The sequence below is a fragment of the Callithrix jacchus genome, chromosome 10, assembly GCF_049354715.1.
Source record: "Callithrix jacchus isolate 240 chromosome 10, calJac240_pri, whole genome shotgun sequence".
NCBI classification, from domain to species: Eukaryota; Metazoa; Chordata; class Mammalia; order Primates; family Cebidae; genus Callithrix; species Callithrix jacchus.
In genome coordinates, this window is record NC_133511.1 from 31,388,162 (window position 1) to 31,403,700 (window position 15,539).

General features: G+C 42.9%; 1 protein-coding gene across 17 annotated transcripts in view; it reads left to right on the forward strand.

The window, feature by feature from the left end:
* NTM (neurotrimin) overlaps positions 1–15,539 on the forward strand; it is a 974,035-nt gene that overhangs the window by 214,702 nt on the left and 743,794 nt on the right. For 3 of the 17 annotated variants that reach the window (XM_035264006.3, XM_078339852.1, XM_054241747.2), the window contains exon 1: positions 4,337–4,666. The exons of the other annotated variants lie outside the window; for them this stretch is intronic. The gene's annotated coding sequence lies outside the window, so the exon portion shown is untranslated. Of the gene's footprint in view, positions 1–4,336; positions 4,667–15,539 lie in introns of those variants that run through there. 17 annotated transcript variants of the gene reach the window in all.

Sequence of the window (15,539 nt, forward strand, 5' to 3'; positions counted from 1 at the left end):
CTCATGCCCTCAGAGGTCTTCAACCTGTGTCCCTGTGGTGCAGCCCATACTCCATCAGACATCCCTGGGGCTGGAACTCGGACTGATTCTCCCAGTTAATGTGATATTCAGTGTGTTACTCAGGGTTCTCTACAGGGACAAAACTAATGGAATATATACATGAGTTTACATATATGTGAGTTTACCTATATATGAGTTTACATATATATGAGTTTACATATGTATATGTGAGATGACATATGTGTGTGTGTGTGTGTGTGTGTGTGTGTGTGTGTGTGTGTGTGAGATGGCCCATTGTGGAACCTTGTGATAGTGTGAGTTAATACTTATTAAATGAGTTCATTAAGTATTAACTCACAGGATCACAAGGTACCACAGTGGACCTTCTGCAGGCTGAGGAGAAAGGAGAGCCAGCCAGTCCGAATTCCAAAACTGAGGAACTTGGACTCCACTGTTTGAGGGCAGAAAGCATCCAGCACAGGAGAAAGATGTAAATGGGAAGGCTAGGCCAGTCTCTCTTTTCCCGTTTGTCTACCTGCTTGCTGATTAGATTGTGTCCATCCAGATTAAGGGTGGGTCTGCTTTTCCCAGTCCACTGACTCGAGTGTTAATCTCCTTTAACAACACCCTCACACACACACCCAGGATCAGTATTTTGTATCCTTCAACCCAATCAGGGTGACACTCAGTATTAACTATGACACTCAGGTTGGGCCCTTGGAAACTTTTATGCCACGTGGGAGGTTCAAGCTGTCTATTGCACTTGCTCTGTCTTCCTCTCTCCACCTCTTTGTCTCTGCTTCTGTCTCTCTGTCTCTCTCAGTCTCTCCTCCCCTTTCCTCCTCACCCTGCCTCCACTAGCACCGCTTTCCGCTCCATCTTGAGGGGGAAGCACGTGCAGAGGCTGTGCTCAGCAAATTCCAGCTGGGAAACACAACTCCAGCTTCTCGGTGCCCCTGTCCACTTCAGCTCCCTCATTCTGGGCCGAGCTCCTCTTTTATCCCACCTGGACCTATCAAGGTCTAAAGCACACAAGTTTATTTTCCTGTTTCCACTGCAGTGCACTGCCCTCCACCCTTATCCCTGGGCAGGAGGGGCCTTTGAGTGCAATAGTCCCGTTCCTGAGCTTTGTGTTCAGTGTCTCCACCATAATCTCCCCCTTTCAAGTGGCCCCAGAGTGAGGGGGAGGCAAAAGCAAATGGGGAAAACATTCCGTTAAAATCTGTCGGTTCCTCCCGCTGGTCTGTGGATCAGGGGAGTGCACATCTCCCAGCACCAAGCAGCCCCTTGTTGTCTTTATTAAGTTATCTTTGTTAAGCCTTGTTAACTTTAGGGAAAGTTCACCCAGAAGAATACAACAGAGTTCATTTGCCCAAGGTGAAAAAAAGCCTATCAGGAGTCCACAGCCCATCAGAAAATCCCAAAGAGAGACCAGGGACAAAACTGGAAACATGGCCAGCCTCAGTGGCCCAGGCCCCAGGGAAGGGATCCACAGGCCTCCAGCCCTTCAGCTGGGGTCCAGTTGGCTCTGCTCCTCCAGGCTCCATGGAGGGGCAGGGCAAGGGGTCCCCTGGGGGCCAAGCTCAGACCCTGCCCTCTCCAGGCTCAAAGGGGAGGGTACAAGGGAGCAGACACGGGTGTATGGGGACATAACTCACAGTTTTCAGAGGCGGTAGAATTCCCCTGACAATCACTCTTGTAAGAGATGCCCCAAGGGAGTATTAAGACTCGGTCACATTTTCAGAATTTTGGAAACTTTTCTAGAACTGTTTTATTTTCTAGTTGTGGTGCCAGATGGTAATGTTCTGGTAAATTTTCATGTTCCCAAGTGGAAATGTTTGGAAATGATAAACAAAACAAACAAGCTAACAACAACAAATCCCTTTCAGCACACGCTTGTCCTTCTACCATACCCGGTTATGTAGATTCTGTCAGGGAGGATTCTGTGTGGCTTTACCGAAACAAAGATCTATTGCTCCCACACTGCACAGAGGGAGCACAGGCCACTGTGTGTGTCACAAGAGTGCATTCAGGGCGGGGAGCTCCCCCCACTACTAGTCACTGGGATCCCAGGCTGATGGGAACCTACCACCTTAAATGCTGCACTATATGAACACCTGGCTTCCACCAGCACCGTAGCAGCAGCAAAAAGAACTTCTGCTCTCCTGTTTTTTCTTTCCTTCCTTCCTTCCTTCCTTCCTTCCTTCCTTCCTTCCTTCCTTCCTTCCTTCCTCCCTCCCTCCCTCCCTGCCTCCCTCCCTCCTTCCCTCTCCTTTCTTTCTCTCTTTCTTTCTTTCCTTCCTTCCTTCCTTTCTTTTTTCTTTCTTTCTTTCTCTCTTTCTTTTTCTTTTCTCTCTCTCTCTCTCTCTCTTTCTTCTTTCACAGAGTCTTGCTCTTGCCACCCAGGAAGAGTATAATGGTGCAATCTCGACTCACTTCAACTTCTGCCTCCCGGGTTCAAGTGATTCTATTGACTCAGCCTCCTGAGTAGCTGGGATTACAGGTGCCTGCCATATGCCTGGCTGATTTTGGTATTTTTAGTAGAGATGGGCTTTCACCATGTCGGTCAGGCTGGTCTTAAACTCCTGACCTCAGAGGATCCACCCACCTCAGCCTCCCAAAGTGCTAAGATTACAGGTGTGAGCCACCATGCCTGGCCTCTCTTCTCATTCTTGATGCATCGGCCCCTGAGCACACCATGTCCTGTCTACCCAGTCTCTTGAGCAGAACTAGTCATGTGGCCCTGACTCACTTCAAGGGGACAGAAGGGAGAAAGTGTCAGAGTGCATGGATATTTGATGAGCAGTAAATGACTCTGCTGCATGATCTTCAGCATCTTTTAGACCCTGTTAACAGCTGCTTTAGAGAGAAAAATTTTGTTGACCATATTATTTATGTATCCATTCATTAATTCTAAATAATTATTGAACACCTCTGCTTAATATATTTCCAGTCATCGATGTCATAATGGTGAGCAGAAGAGAACCCATCCCTCCCTCATATGGCTCGTAACAATTAAATATTGTCATGTGACAAATGCCGTGATAGGAAAGGGACAGGGCACCCCAGAAGCACAGAAAAAGTTCATGTGTCTGGGGTATGTCAGGAAAGACTTCCCAGAGAAGTCAAGTCTGCAGCTGACCCATGAAGAAAGGTTGGGGGTCTCTCCCAGTCAGACCTTGATCTGTAGCAGAAAATGCAAGCCAGGAATTCTGCCTCCCTAGTCAGAGTTAGACCCTGCAGGTGACTCCCTTCCGGAGTAAGGATAGTTTAGGAGTAGAAAATATGCCCAATTGCTATAAACAGAGACTGCCTTAGGCTGATTGTTTTCCTTGCCTTCTCCCAAAAAGTACACATTACCTCTCTGAGGTAGCTCACCTCCGGCGGCCAAAGTTGAGCCTCATGGACGAACTTGCTCAATCGGCTTCTGTTACAGATATGAAATTATTAATGACCAGGATGTAGCTGTGCATGTTTGGACCCTCCTCCCAGCAGCCCTCTCTGGGGGATTGGGGTGAGGGTTGTAGGGAGACACCTTGCTGTTTAATAAATAATAGAAGAGATTCATAAAGTGTCTGGGAAGCACATTCCTCATGCAGAAATGTTACGGAATAACACAGGATGAATAATAGAAAAGGTTATTGAAAAATTCATAATTTCCAAGTGCCAGTGAAGGGCAGCTCCTGTGCAGTCTATTTGCCTGTAGAAAAGTGATTAAAATATATATTATTGTCCTGTCTATAGGAAAATGTATTATTAAGTGGATACTAGTGTGACATTTGAAAAATCCATTTCATTCCATTTAGCAGCAACGGGCTTTTGGCTGCTGCTTTGTGCAGCAGGTTTCACAAGCATTTTAATAAGCCATTTAAAAAACAAAAAGGGATTTTAATTATGGCCCCCTACCTCCCTGCCAGGCTATTGCTTTGCATTTACAGTTCTTCTGCCAAAGAAATTTTAAAACATATAATGGGAAATGTAAACACCCTGCTTCAGTTTAGTAGGTCCACTGCCAAGAAAGGAACCTGACCATTGGCCAGGAGGTACTTATGGGTAGCAGGAAGGCAGAATGGGAGATAGGTTTGTCTGTCCAGCCACAACAAGAAACAAAGCCTCCCTGTCAGAGGCCCATAACCCCTGCCAAGCCCTCAGTGTCACTACTCTTCTCCGTAAACATTCACTTTTTTTTCCATGTGAAACCAGGAGTTACTCTTGAGGTCTAATGAGAAACGGTTCATATTTCTGAATCACGAATTGAGTCAGGATCAGGGATCATCTGATTTGCCCATCTGCTTCTTGGCAGAATGCATCTCCTCAGCTTGAAGATCATATGCCCAGTACAGCTCGGAGCTGGATTCTGAATAGATTCAGGTTTGGAGCTTGGGATGGGGCACCTCTCCATGCCTTGCTCAGTATTTAAATTCTCATGTAAGTCAGGATAAGGGCCAGAGGACAGGATGGTATCTGAGAGAGGCGGGCTATGCTCTTTCAACCTCAAGCTCTGAATCAGCTGGGACAGCTCTGTGGTTCTGTGGTCTTCCAGTGAGCGTACAGATGGACAGTCGTGGCAGCGAGCTCACCCCAGCAGTTGGTGTAGGAATTGAGGCAGAAGCAGCATGAAGGACCACAGCATCATCAAGGTCCCAGTCTCTTTTCTACTAACTGTGTAAGTTTGGCAGAGTCGCCTGACCGCTCTGGGTCTCTGCATTTTAATAATGAACAAAACCTCTTTGCGTTTTAATGACAGAAATAGAGCAATTTACATCACATCATAGCTTTAAACATTTTTATTTAAGACCCTTTTTAATAATTAAATCATTTGTTTTAATGAATTCTCATTTGGAAGCAGATAAAATTGTTTCTCTAGTTGAAGAGGGATTAGGGGACCAAACTGCTTCCCACCTCAAACCCCCTTCCCTCTCCTTTTTAAAGGCAGCCCCAGCAAGCCTGCAGTTCTGATTCCACAGGGATTCCCAGAGCACAGTACGCAAACCAGCGCATTTAGTGATACGTAAGGTCTCTTCTGGCTATAAGTTTCTGAAATTGAATTGTGGCCTGTGTCTGACTCATTGGGATGAGAGAATGGCTTTTCTGGCCTCATTTTTACTCCTATTTATTTAGTCATCACATATTTATCCATTTATTCGGCAAACGTTTAACTGAAAACTGCACATGTGTTGCATTCACTGTAGAATACTGGTCTAAGCACTGTCTGAATATGGAACATGAGCAAGACACACTCCTTGTTACCTCTAATGAAGCAGCAGGCATTTAAACAGCTTGCTGTAGGGTTCAAAATGGGAAATAAGAGTTACATTGGGGCACAAACAGATTTTTTACTAGTAAAAACAATGAATTAGGTTTAAAAAGAAGTTAATATCTCTCTAGTTCACTTTTTAGGCCAGTTTATTAATTAAAACTGTATCTTCTATCTTTTGGGTCCCCGTGTGGATGGCAGATTGCTACTCAGGCAGACTGTACCAGGATGATGTCTCAGTTGCTGAAATACTGAAATAGTTCATTTGGGTTGATGAGTAGATCCTGCCAAAATTCCCTGAATGTCCTTTGCTATTCTGTTACCTTAAACCCACCTATCTCCAACATTTTCTTGATTTACCTCCTCTCCTAAACTGTGAGAGTAAGGACGGGGCTTTTCATCACCATGCAGTGCGGTGCTCAGAGCCTGGTCTGGGTGGTTAATACCATTGTCTTACCACTTATTAAATATGTTGAAAATATCCTTCTCAAAAATTCAGTCTCTATCAATGCCTCTTTTCGATTCCAAGTTCCCAAAAGACTGGTTCTACTTAATATTCACTCCCCATAGAGTTCCCAGTGTTTTCCTGGATCGACAATCAGATAGTGAAACTAACATCCCTCTTTGGCATTTTAAAATAGCTTCGGATTCTCTACACTCCCCCTAGGTGATCTCATTTAAATGGCATCTTTATGTTAATGACTCTCAAATTTATATCTTCAGCCCAAACATCTCTGAGTTCTAGACTCACACATCCATCTGTCTAGTTGACATCTCTACTTGGACATCTTTCAGAAACCTCAAACTTAACATTCTCCACATTGAGCTTTCCTTTTACGTGTTGCTATATACCTGTTCCCATCAGTTGTTCCTGTGTCAGTAAATGGAACCACCCTTGACTCAGGAGTTCATGCTAAATGCCCAGGAGTCACCCCTGAAGCTTTTCTTTCACTTACCACCTGTATTTAATTGTCAGCAAGTCCTGTCAATTCTACCTGCAAAATACGTCCTGTAATCTAACTTTCCTCTTCATCTCCACTACTGCCATTTTAGTTCAAGGCACAAATGTCTTTCTGCACAACAACTAACTAGTCTCTCAACTTCTACTCGTGACCTGGCCCAACGAATATTCCATACAGCAGCAACTGCGATAATGCCACCACTTTGCTCAATCCTTTTGATCTTCCTTCCTTGCAGTGAAATCCAAATTTCATTCCCTAGACTGTAAGCCCTGCAACTATGTCCCATGCTTGCCCCTCCCCACTTACTCCATGCCATTTATCATTTTCTTCATGCTAAACCAGGTGGCTTCTATTTCTCCAACATAACTCTTCAGAGTCTTGACTTTATCCTCTTTCTGCTTAGGCCAGTGCTTCTCAATTATAATATGCATATAAATAACTGGGGATCTTATTAATGTGAAGAATACGATTCCATGGATTTAGGGTAGGGGCCACAATCTGCATTCCTAATAAGCTCTCAAGTGATGCTAACCCTATTAGTCCATGGACCATGGTTTGATTAGTGTGGCTTGAGTTACTGCTATCCCAGCTTATTGCTTGGCTATTTCTTCCTCATTTAAAAAAAATCTTTATTGAGATATAATTTACATAACTTACAATTCACAAGCTTAAATGGTGTGTGGTATATTGACAGAGTTGCGTAACTATAATTACAGTTAATTCTAAAACATTTTTAAGACCCTATGAAGAATTTCTGTAACCGTTAGCAGTCACTTTTGACATTGTCAAAATACTCAGCCCTGGGCAACCGCTAATCTACTTATGTCCCCATGGATTTGCCTATTTTGGACTTTGAATATCAATGGACTCATACCTGTGTGGTCTTATGTGACTTACTTCTTTCACTTAACATCGTTTTTCAAAGTTTATGTGTGTTGTAACATGCAGGTTTCATACCCCATTTCTTTGTATGGTCAAATAATATCCTACTTTGTAGATGTACCACATTTTGTTTATCCATTCATCAGGTGATGTGGATTGTTTTTACTTTTTACCTATTGTAAACAGTGCTGCTATGAATTTGCATGTACAAGTTTTAGTGTAGACCTATATTTTCATATCTCTTCAGTATATGACTAGGAGTGGGTCATAGGATAATTCTGTGTTTAAAATTTATAGGAAATGCCAAAATGTTTTTCAAAATGTGGCCACACCATTTGAAAGTCACATCAGCAGTGTGTGAGGGTTCCAATTCTTTGAATTCTCCGCAATCCTTGTTGTGATCTCTCTTTTTTGCTATAGCCTTCCTTGCGGGTGTGAAGCGTTATCTCATTGTGGTTTTGATTTGCATTTCCCTAATGACTAACGATGCATATTTTCATGTGGCTATTGGCCATTTGTATATATTTGTATATCTTTGGAGGTAGGACTATTTTTTAAATCGAGTAATTTTTTTATTATTATTGAGTTTTAAGAGTTCTTCGTATATGTGGGATCAGTCCTTTATTCACTATATTGTTTGCAAATATTTTCTTCCACTTTGTAGCTTCTCCTTTCACTTTCTTGACAGCGTCTTTGAATCACAAAAGTTTTAACTTGGATGAAGGTCAATTAATCTGGATTTTTTTTTTTTTTTTGTCACTAGTGCTTGTGTTGTCATATCTAAGAAACTTTTTTTATTTTTTTTTTTGAGACAGAGTCTCACTCTGTTGCCCAGGCTGGAGTGCTGTGGCATGGTCTCAGCCCACTGCAACCCCCACCTCCAAGGTTCAAGTGGTTTTCCTGCCTCAGCTTCCCAAGTAACTGGGATTACAGGTGCACACCACCATGCCTGGCTAATTTATTTGTATTTTTAGTAGAGATGGGGTTTCACCATGTTGGCCAGGCTGGTCTCAAACTCCTGACCTCGTGATCTGCCCGCCTCAGCCTCCCAAAGTGCTGGGATTACAGGTATGAGCCACCATCCCTGACCACGAAATTATTTTATGGCCCAAGGTTGCAAAGATTTACCCATATATATTCTTCTAAGAATTTTTTTTGTTTTTCATTTTAGCTGTTATATTAAAGTCCATGATCAAATTTAAGGGTTTCTTTCTCTCTTTCTTTCCTTCTTTCTTTCTTTCTTTCTTTCTTTCTTTCTTTCTTTCTTTCTTTCCTTCCTTCCTTTCTTCTTTTTCTTGGTGGGATGTGGGGTAGGAATCCAACTTCCCTCCTTCATGTGTGGATATCCAGTTGTCCTAGCATCAATTTTGAACAAATCGTTCTTTTCCCCATTGAATCTTCTTGGCACACTTGTCAACAATCAATTGACCATCTATTATATATGTGACAGTTGCTTTCTGAACTCTATTCAATTTCATTGGTCTATATTTCTGCCCTTATGTCAAAATTCACACTGTTTTGATTACTGTGGCCTACTAGTACATTTTGAAATCAGAAAATGTAAAGCCTCCAACTTTGTTCTTATTTTTTGAAACTATTGTGATTATTGTGGGTTTCTTGATTTCCTTATTAATTTTAGGATCAGCTTGTCAAATTCTACAAAAAAGGCAAATTGAGATTTAGATAAGGATCATGGTGAACCAATCAATATATTTAGAAGTTTAACATTTTAAAAGTATTAAGTCTTCCAATCTATGTTCATAGAATGACTTTTCATTTATTTGGGAAAGAAAATTTCTTTTAAATTTTCTTTCAGCAATGTTTTATAGTTTTCAGAGTGCAAGTTTTGCAATTCTTCTGTTGAAACTATCCCTGAATACTTTATTCTTTTGATGTTGTAAATGAAATGATTTTCTCAATTTCACTTTTGGATTGTTAATTGTTAGTGTAGAAAAGTATAATTTATTTTTGTATATTTGTTGTGTACCCTGCACATTTGCTGAATGTATTTCTTAGTTCTAATACTTTCTTAGTGGTTTCCTTGGAATCTTCTCTGTATGGGATTATGTCATCTGCAGACAGTAAGAGCTTTAATTCTTCCTCTCCAATCTGGATGTATTTTATTTATCTTTTTTGCCTAATTTCCTGACTAGAACCTCCAGTGCAATGCTGAAGGCAAGCACCAAGAGTGTACATCCGTGTACAGCTCCTAATCTTAGGGGGAATGCTTTTAGACTCTCCCCAGTAAGTATGATGTTAACTCTGGGTGGTTTGTACGTGCTCTTTTTCAGCATGAGGACATTTCTTTCTATTCCTAGCTTGTTGAGTGTTTGTATCATTTAAAGTTTGAAAAAAAAATAAATAAAGGTGCCCTCTTCAATTCGAAGTCAGCTTCAATGGTTCCTTGATAGAGAGCCGTATTCCTAGCTGCCTGAGAGCCTCTTCTAGGACTAACTCACCTAAGGCAGCTTCCCTACCCCACTCAATTATTAATTATTGTTTCAATTCTGTGCTTTCTCTTTTTTGTTACTTATTTAAAATTGTAAATATTCTTTCACGATTCTTTTCTTTTTTCTTTCTCTGCCTCACTGCTTCAAGAGAAACTCTCCCCAAGGACAGCAAGGGACCAAGTTCATCCAGTTCATTGCTGTGTTTGTTTGTTTGTGTTTTGAGACAAGGTCTGGCTCTGTCACTCAGGCTGTACTGCAGTGGTGCCATCACAGCTAACTGTAGCCTCAACCTCCCTGGCTCCAGTGATTCACCCACCTCAGCCTTCTTGGCTCAAGTGATTTGTCCACCTACAGGCACACACTACCACGCTGGGCTACTTTTTAAAGTTTTTGCAGAGCTAGGCTCTCAGCGTGTTATACAAACTCATCCTGAACTCTTGGCCTCAAGCGATCCTCCTGTCTAGGCCTCCCAAAGTGCTGGGATTACAGGCAGGAGTCACCATACCTGGCTGACCACTGTATTTTCTGCATCTACCACAGTTCCTGGATGATAACAGCTGATCAGTCAATGAATATTTGTTGAATAATTGAATAAATAAATGTATTATTGATGCCTTTAAGTAGATAGATGCTGAGTGATTCCTCATTAAATAGATACAGAAGAGACTGATGGCCAGTGAGAGGACTTTAGCCAGTGATGACAGTAATGGATTTGGAAAATAGTAGAAAAACTTTTACAATGGAGGATTTCAGCGGCTAAGACAAAACAAAACTAACATGCGGGAACTGACTGTGAAAAGTGTTGTGTCAAGGGGATGGGCACACTCATACTCCACTTGAAACTAGGGTATGTTTGTTAGCAAGTACATTTTGTCTTTTCATAGGGCAACAAAGAGCAATAATAGCTACTAAATTCTCCCCGGCCGTCCGGGATCCTAGGCACTGGGCCAGCATGTTTTAGGGAGTTTTCCTACCCCTGCACAAAAAAAGAGGCTGTGGTTTAAGAGACCACATGGTAGCTGGCTAAATAGACCTCTAAATGTATCTTTATCATCAGTTTCATCTCATTTCTTTTACCACCCTGGAGTTAAATCTGTCCATTTCTCAGCCTCCTCCTCCTGAGCCCCCATCATGATCATCTAAATTAAAATCTGTTATCGGTTTCTGGGTAATCCCCTTTGATGCCCTGAGTACCGCAGGATCTGTCTTGCTCAAACCTAGCATGCAAGAGCTGATAGCTTCTGAGCAGCTAAAATGGCTTTGTGTATCTCACACAAATGTCTGCATCACTTGCAACCAGCCAGGAGCTGGCAAAAAAGACACGTTTATGGCTGGAGGTTTTATGAAATTGTGAGTGAAATTGCCTTTGAGGGTGGCTCAGGACTGAAGCTGCTGGCCTCCTTACCATTCTTTGTTCACTCCCTCAGAGAGAAGAGGAATGGGGCCCCATGCTTCTCTGCTGTTTTGTGGTTATAGCCCTTCTTTGTTTGTTTTTATAATAAATCTTGCTTCAGTAGGTTATCCCTGGGTCACATCAGTGGCCAAAGTACAAATTAAAATTTTGGATGAGCAAGTAATAACTTCACCTGGGCCAATTAATCCCAATCATGACATGACTCATAATTGCAACTTTGTCACTTTTCCATTTCTTCCTTCCCTCAGTGATGGCTTCTCTCTGCTGGTGTAGGGGAGTGTGTATGAAAGAGCTTGGGGTCAGGGTTAGCAGAGTCTGCCTGTAATGAACACTAGTTGCAAAATGCCAGAGCTGAGCTGTGTGAGCCCTCCAACACTCAGGCTTTTGTCTATAAAACAAGGACTCTAATTCTCATGTAGCATTTGTTAAAAGAGAATAAAATTGATCATTGTGGTACGGATTTACCATCACTCTCCGTGCTAGACTGTAAACTGAACTGCAGACTCCAGGAAGGCAGGTGATGATTCTATTTTGTTTTCTGTATTGCCAAACCTTGTACACATGGTTTGGTCGGTAAACTCATTATTGAATGAGTGCATGAGATGACTTAATAGGAAAGAACTCAGTGCTCAGGATAACATAGGTGTTTAGAAAATCATTCTTCCTTTCACTAGTCTGAATGTTTCCCAAATGCTTTATATCAACTGGCAGATTAGAAAAACCTCAATTAAGAAAGAAAGCTCCTTCTTTTGGAGTTTTGTCCATGTGAGGATGTCCCATCATTTCTTACAGTGACAGACCCTGACAGTCTCATGCCTCCTGGCCCCAGAGGCTGTGCCTTAATCAGATGTACATGAAGCCACAATGGGGGAACACCCTCATTCCAGGCCTTGCTCCTTGAGACATGTCCAGGGAGCATGTCCATTCCTGCCTTTCTTTTCAGCCTATCAATTATTTCTTGCTCTTTCTATCTTTCTCTCTCTCCCTTTTTTACACCCCCCACTTTCACATTTTTCCCTCTCTCTATTTATCTCCTCCTTTAAATATACCTTGCTTGTAGAGTTTTCTCTGATATTTTCTGATCCAGTTGGTTCATTTATTAAAAATAAAATATCTTCAGAGACATTGGATTCAGTAGTGCCCCACAACGAGTTGACAATGAAGTCATGATGAAATGTCAGACTTGGAATCCTGAACCTTATTGGCTTTCCTTTGTTTATCTACTGATAGGAGATGCAAATACTAGTTAAAATAATAATATAGAAGATTTTCTTAAGAACCAGGGGAGCTCATTTATGAAAATAAACCTATGCACATGCCCAATAGTTAAAAGTACCAAAACTGGGGGTACTTGGGTCAGGGTATGGACGGGAAACACCAGGCAGCTTTCTCTGAACCTCGAGAGGCTGAGCTGGGTGAAAGCTTGGGTCCTGCAGGCCTCTGCTTCTGTGCTCTGGATGTGAGAGCTATGACTGCCAGGGTTCCTTTCCCTGAGGTACGCAGGCATTATCTTTCTGACAGGTTTTTCTCAGCCACACTGAGAGCTCAGGCTTGAGTTGCTTGGTATGATGTGCCGTTTGCATTGTTATGCCTGGCTTAATGATAAAGCTTAGAAGGGTGGTTAAAGTCCTATTATTAAAGTCATTTAAACCCAGACAGGACTGCGTCTGAGAGAATGCACTGCAGGGAAGCACCTTGCCCACACTCGGTAATGGAAGCTATGACCTAAGCCTTCTCCCTCTCTTATTTCAATTTCCCCCATGTCTGCTTTCATGCTGTGTGGTTTCCTGACTGTGACTCAGTGTGGGTTTCCATCAGCAGGCTTGGACTTAATCCCGAGAAGATCGAAGACGTCTCGATGGGGCAGGGCACTGGAAAAGCAGATGGTGGTTTGCATTTGAGCTGGATTTATCTCTGGTGCTTTTTGTATGAGTAACAATGCCAAGCCCTGGTCTGACACTTAATAGATCCTTATTTGCAGAATGTGTAAATAACTACTCTCCTTTATTCACTCCTCCTGAAGAGCCAAACATGCTTCTGTCTTCAACCCTTCTACCCAGTCCCTAGTTCACTTAATATAAATGCTAATTAGGATGTGGGTTTAAGGTCACTATTCCCTCTCAGGGAGAAGGCACCAAAGCTAGGCTTTCCATCTGCAGAGGATGGCAGAGCTCAGGATGCCTGTCTTTCTTTTTCTTCTACCCCTTCGTGTAGTAAAGGAGGCAGATAACCCCGCTCGTCCCGACAGGAGAAACACATTTCTTTGTTTGAGTCATTTGCACAGTTCTGGCATAATCACCCTAGCAGCATCTTGTGGAAAACAAAAATGCAAAGGCACAGATGACTCCAGCTTCCCACAGTGGGTAGCCCTAAATAGGAAACTCGCCAATGGCACCAAAACAATCATTAAACTGTCCAACAATGAGCCGGGTAAACTGAGAGAAAATAAACCTAGTGCAAGCAAACAAACAAAACTGGGGTCTCCAGCAAGAGTGGAGTGAATGGAATGCCTCCTCCACGGGGCAGGATGCTGCAAGCCCCTCACAGATCCAGAATCAAAGACTTCGGATTAAACCATGGCAGGAGAGCCAGCTCTTTCCACCCAAAGCAACTGCTGAACCAGAAGAGGAAGAAAGAAACCCATTAAAAACTTTGTTCCTGGGGCTTTTAATGGGGCTTTTGGCCCATAGAATTCATTAGTAAATGTGCTGAATTCTTCTCCTATGTAGAACAGTGGATTCGACCCAGCTGTGTGGGTGAGATCCACAGTTTCATTTAGAAGAAGACTGTTGTTCAGGAAACTCTGCACCAGGAGCAAGGAGAGCTTGGTTTTAACACAAGGCTACACACTGGGGCCAAGGAGCAAAGTAGACAATAATCTGAACTAGGGTTTAAGAGAGGAAGCTTTCAGAAGCTCGAGCCCAGAGAAGTGTTCTAGGAGGCTGTGGAGCACTGGTAGATAGACAGCATCTGGGCAGGCAGGGGTAAGACCACATTGGGAATGGAAGAGGGTGTGAGTAGTAGCCTGAGATGAAGATGCTTGAATTGGTGGGAGTGAAACATAGTTGGGGATACTCTATGAAATGAACACTGAAGATCCTAAATGCCAGACCAAGGAGCTTAGATTTCATCCTTACATCTGTGGAGAAATGCTGAAAGGATTTTAGACCAGAAGAGTGAAATGAAAGTGGCATTTAAGAAAAATTGATCTGGTGAAAGCATGCAGAATCGATTGGATTGGAGGCATTAGAGGTGGACAGACAATGAGATGCTGAAGTAAATAATGGGGTGGGAGCTGAGGGGAACCTGGACTGAGGTGTTTGTAAGAAGGGGAAAGAGGCATGGAGGAGGGAAGCAGTTCAACATCCATCTCTGAGTGTAGGAAGGGGCATTGGGGACCAAGGAAGCTAACCTGATGCTTCGGGGTTTTAGCCTTTGCACCTGAGGGAGGGAAAAGATGGAAACGTGGTCAAGAAAATGTGAATCAGGAAGGGGCATTGGCTTTAGAAGGAAGATGAATGTAGCTTTCCTTAAACTTGTTAAGTATGAGGTAATAGCAAGATATCCTAGGATAGGAAAGTAGAGAAACTCAATTAGAACTTGAGCTTCAAATAACACCTTGGATCTGTGCAGAACTAATTCCTGGCTCCTGCATGTACGATAGCATTTTATAATCACACGCTACACACTGCGTATGAACATGAATTTGGTAATTACAGGATAAATCCTCTGGCTCTCTGCCTCTCCGGCTCCTCTGTGTGGAATCAGATTGCTCTGGGACAGAGAGAACAATAGATCAAAGGGGAATCCACTTACATAAAGAAGGAAGAAAAACACAAGGAAGAAAGACAAAAGGTTTTTAATTCGAAAGGAGCTGAGGACCTAAACACGCATTGCTGCTGTTGCTAACAGCGAGGAACTGGAGCTAGAAGCAGAACAGAACTAGTGAGAAAATAGAGGCATTAGGAAGGAAAACCTTGTGCTGGAACTGGGCTGCAATTGAGTGGTGGCCAGGAGTTACCAGCCAATGTAACGTGTGAAATGTCCCGACCAAGGTGGGAAAGATCAGACTTTCCCCGATATAGAGCTACGATGATTTACTTACATGTCTGTGTTCGTGAACACATGTTTCTGAAGATGGTCAGAAGTAGGTTCTGGAGATTAATTGCTAACTGTGGTAGCCCTCCTTCCAGGAAGACTTCGGTGACCCTCACCTCCTGGTACACACACCCTTGGATAGTTCTTTTCCACAGTCTGTGAAAAATAGAAAATGGCCGAGGTGATGGCATGTGACTTCAGCGGCCAGGTCATAGAAAGCATTACCACATTTGCCTTCCTCTTTGTGTCACTTGCATGGAGGAAAGCCAGCCACCGCATCCTAAGGACATTTGAACAGCTCCTTAGTCATAACCAGCACCGATTTGCCATCCATGTACATGGGCCACCTTGGAAGTGGAGGCACCCACCGCAGTCAAACCCCTGCCTGCAGCCCCAGCCTACCTCTGACTTCAACCTCATAAGTGATCCTGAGCCAGAACTGCTCAGCCAGGCTGCTGCTGAATTCCTGCCCCCAG